The following is a 4633-nucleotide window of genomic DNA, read 5'->3' on the forward strand; positions in this document are numbered from 1 at the left end:
CCCTCACTTCTGCTTCATAGAATGGAGTCTCACAGGGGTGTGGAAAAGAGTGCCCACCCTGTGCCCCCAGACTCTGTTCTCTAGCCCAATTGTGCAAGCTTCTATTACAGCATGTGTGGAGGTCGCTCTCGCGGTCAAGGGTTTTTAACTGCAAAGGAAGAGGAAACGTATGTCAGAAAGATGGCGCTCTGCCAACCCCACATTCGTGTGGGGGATCTCAGATGTGAAATGGCTCTTTGGGAGAAGTTGGGTGCTCCGGGATCCGAGGTGGGTGGGGCCAGGGTGGTTTCTGTGAAGGCTGCAATTGTGGCAGGGTGGGAACAGCCCCGAGACAACTTGGGGAAAGTGGGGGTGGGTGAGAGGCTGTGGGGATGAGGGGGAAAGGATAGGGGGAACAGAGGAAAAGAGTAACAAAGAAAGATGGTGAAACCTCTCTGAAGAACAAGGAGGCCACATGGTATCTAGGTGTCAGCTTCTAAGACCTGAGAGGTCCTGAACACATGCTGAGCCATGCTCCTGTGGCCATTCTCTGTGGCCCTCCAGGTCCACAGTGATCAGTAAGCCCAGCCAGAATATGCTGGATACGTTGTGTGGAGTCCACCCTCTAGGTCATTCTCTTCCTTGTTACCCATCTTGTCTTGAAAAGGCCTTGACGCATGGCAGAAGGTGAAGCAGGTAACCTAGTGGATGCCAGCTACTCCCTCAGCCAGCTACTCCCCTCAGCCAAGCTACTCTCCCAGCTGACATTAGGAGGTAAGAGGGAGTCTTGGGGTAAAGAAGAAAGGAGTGGTTTTTGTTTTGTTTATTTATTTATTTTTTGGCCCTCTTCGGCAGCACCCATACTGATTCCATGAGCACATACTTCCTCGTGAAGAAAAATAGCATGCCTACCCCCAGGAGGTACATCTAGTGCATCCTGAGGTGCTGATTACTCCCTTAAGGACTGTCTGAGGACCAGCTGTTTGGAAGAATACCGAATTGTCTGTTGGGTATCAGCACAACAAACAGAGAATCTTGGAGCTGAAGAAGCTGAGTGGATGGGGCAGATCAGAGGTATCCGCCCAGGCAGCAAGAATTATAGGCACTGAGGCCTTCTGTACCATAGGGCACCATGGGACTCTTTCCAATGAGGACACTGTCAGGTAGTTTCCTGAGATTACAGCCCCATGGAGCCATCCCTGAGGTAGTCTGAGAACCATGGGAAATGAGGAGCCTTGTCCTAGCCAGCACCTGACTAGCCACAGCCAGGGCAGTAGCACCATGAGCTATACGGCTAAGAACAGCATTGAGGCCACTGACTATATACTGCACACAGGTGACAGTCACCAGGTTGTGCACAGCTACACCCTAAGAACACTGGTCTCCGGAAGTACCCCACTGTCCCCTTCCCACACTCCACCACGGAGCCATCCCTCCTCTACTGTGAGTGGGGATCATAGAGCCTGCACTGCTCAGCCAGGGCTCTGCCTCTCCCCGCCTCCTCCCCATCACACTAACCACACTGTTACCAAGTGACCTTCCACACAGCTTGCCAGAAGCCACTTCTTTCCATAGGGTTGCCACGGATGCACCTCCCTTCATCCAAGGGGACACTGTGGCTGCCACGGGGCATCTGGCAGACGGAGGCCCCTGTTCTTGGGATCCTGAGGCTGCATTCTAGGTCAGGAACCTGACCATGACACTTCAGCCTCTTGTCCTGAGGAGAGGCAACACAAGTCATGAAGTAGATGACTTTAGACCTGAAAGGGAACAACCAAGTCGTCCATCTTTGTGACCGGATCTGGGCCTTGGGTGACCCCCAAATCTATCAGATTGGGTTCTTTATTTATCAAAGAGGCTCAGTGAAACACAAGGCTCAGAGGAGTGATGGGTGTGAAGATTTTCAGAAACTTCCAGGTCTGTGCGTATGCATCTCTCCCAGGGGCACTTAACCCATGTGGTGGCAGGGATGGAGGAGCCTCACCTGTTTACAGTTCTGTATTCCTGAACATAATTATGTCTTGTTCTTTTTTCTTTTCTTTCTTTCTTTCTTTTTTTTTTTTTTTATAGTTCTCAGGGACACAATGTTCACTGGTGACCTTTTGGTCTCTGAACACGTGTTCCCATGCAGACCCAAATCCATGACTGTCCTGAATACAAGGGCATATCATAGATCCAGTAGGGAAGCCAGAGTGGCCTGTGGGAAGCATCCTGCATCCAGACAGCCCCCATTAGACACGAGTAGTCTATAATTTGGAGCCTGAAAAACATTAGCTGGAACTTAAAAATAAGTTGGGCCTTGTTCCCTGGATATTTCAAAGTCAACTGAAATGGGAACCCAGGGTTTAGCCCGAATTGTGTGGGTGCTTTTAGAAGTTGGTGACTTTAAGTGCTGTGGGGGTGTTTGGGGTCCTGTGGTGCCAGGCTCAATTTGGGGACTCTACCCTGCTTGGCCTTTCTGGGTAAGTGAGTTGTTTGTTTTGTTTCAAGTGTGTGTGTGTGTGTGTGTGTGTGTGTGTGTGTGAGAGAGAGAGAGAGAGAGAGAGAGAGAGAGAGAGAGAGAGAGAGACACCCAGGGCCTTTAGGCAATGCTATGCCACTGGTCCATATTCCCAGGCCTTCAGAGTCTCTTTAAGTTTCTGAATTGACCATAAGCTTATTCTACAGCCTAGGCAGACTTTGAACATGCAGTCTTCCTGCCTCAGTCTCCCAAGCAACTTGATTCAGGTCTGTGCCACCAGGCCTGGCTAGGTGACAGTTTTAAGAAAACAAAGACCTTTTGTCCCTGGAGATGTTGGCTACTGCCCAAGTCCCCAAGTCACCCCTTACTAAAGCCTGTCTCAGTTCACTCAGTGCGATACTGTCACTTGTCACTTAGCATCTGGGAGCTACTGTTTGCTCACTGTGAAAAGGGAACAGCGTGCCCCACTGGCAAGGGCCTGTGGGTATTACACAAGATAACACAGTGGAGAGGGTTCGGCACAAAGCAGACACAGAAACAGTGTGTGCAACTGTCCCCTTCCACTGCTGCCTCCCAGATGCCTCGGAACCCTGAGGAAGAATCCAGATGGGCTCTCAGATCTGGAAAGTTAAAGAAAAGAAGTTGGGCTCTTCTCCAGATTTGTTGCCCACCAGCAAGTGAGTTCCCAGAGGCGCCACATCTGCCCCACACATGTGAAACCTTCGATGCCTGCAGCTGCCAACTTGAACTGAACCCATTTTAGATTGTGCTCTACCAGTGCCAGCCTAGGCCAGAAAGTTGCCTGAGAGAATTAATTAGCCAGTGGATTTCCCAGAGGCTAGAGGCACAAGGTGTGTGTGTGTGTGTGTGTGTGTGTGTGTGTGTGTGTGTATCTGTATGTCTGTATGTGTGTCTGTGTATATATCTGTGTGTATGTATGTATTTGTGTGTGTCTGTGTGTGTATCTGTGAGTGTCTGTGTATGTATGTATCTTTGTGTCTGCGTGTATATGTATCTATGTGTGTCTGTGTGTGTCTTTGTGTGTGTATCTGTGTGTGTCTGTGTATGCATATATCTTTATGTGTCTGCGTGTGTATATATTTATGTGGGTCTGTGCATGCATCTGTGTGTATCTGTGTGTGTCTGTGTGTGTAAGTATCTGGTATGTCTCTGTATGTATCTGTGTGTGTCTGTGAATGTATGTATCTGTGTGTGTCTATGTGTGTGTATATCTCTGTGTGCCTATGTGTGCATATATCTGTGTGTGTATCTTTGTGTCTATGTGTGTATCTGTGTGTATGTGTGTATATGTATCTGTGTGTGTATGTGTGTATATGTATCTGTGTATGTATGTCTTTATGTGTCCATAGAAAGTTATATATACATCTTTCTCCTGCCTCTTACAGAACTCCTGGAGTATAGCCAATACAGAGGGTTGGAGAAGATCCTGTAAGCCCCTCACTGAGTGCTCTGTACATCTAGAGATCCCGTGGAGCTAACAAGGCTGGCAGAAGGTTCTGAACTGCTAATGACCATGTCTGGGAATACAGCTCGGTTGGCTGAGTGTTTGCCTAGCATGCAGGAAGCCCCGGGTTCAAGTCTTAGCACCACCTAAGCCATATGTGTGGAAACAAAGATGTGATCTCAGCACTTGGGAGACAGGAGGATCAGGAACCCCAGGTCATTCTTGACTACATAGCGCATGAGACTACACCTCAAAAAAAGATGCTAATGTCTAATACAGTGAGCCCATTCATTCATTCATTCATCCATTCATTTATTCATTCAACCTTTACTCAGGAAGGTACTCAGGAGTCTGCTAGCTCTTCCATTCTACTGACTTGTCTCAAATAAAGGCTGTGTGTTCCTTGAGTTAGAAGAATTTACACTGCTGTCAGGTGTGGTGTGAAGACAGACCACAAAGCCACATACACTGTGCTTCACTGCTGGAATCATCCTCTCTGCTTCCGAGTCTTTCATGGGAGGCAGTTCACCTCAGTGTCCATCCCACAGAGCCCTAGGGACTGAAACTGGGGGTGTCTTCCTTGCTGCCTGTGTCTTAATAGTTGCCTGTGGGTTAGGAGGAAGAACAACAAGCCATTTAAATGAGATCACTCCTTAAACTCAGAGGAATCCAGGGCACCGAGAAAGGACACTCTTCCTTAGGCAAGAAACATTTGGGGCTTGGCAAAT

The 4633-nt window shown here is 48.6% G+C and overlaps 1 long non-coding RNA gene across 1 annotated transcript; it reads left to right on the forward strand.

Moving 5' to 3' along the window:
* The first annotated feature begins 2805 nt into the window (after positions 1 to 2805).
* Positions 2806 to 4312, forward strand: LOC143434909 (uncharacterized). The gene is made up of 2 exons (XR_013104764.1): positions 2806 to 3291; positions 3847 to 4312. It is a non-coding gene; the product is annotated as an uncharacterized LOC143434909 (long non-coding RNA).
* Positions 4313 to 4633: the final 321 nt, after the last annotated feature.

The sequence above is a fragment of the Arvicanthis niloticus genome, chromosome 18 (genome assembly GCF_011762505.2).
Source record: "Arvicanthis niloticus isolate mArvNil1 chromosome 18, mArvNil1.pat.X, whole genome shotgun sequence".
Taxonomy (NCBI): domain Eukaryota; kingdom Metazoa; phylum Chordata; class Mammalia; order Rodentia; family Muridae; genus Arvicanthis; species Arvicanthis niloticus.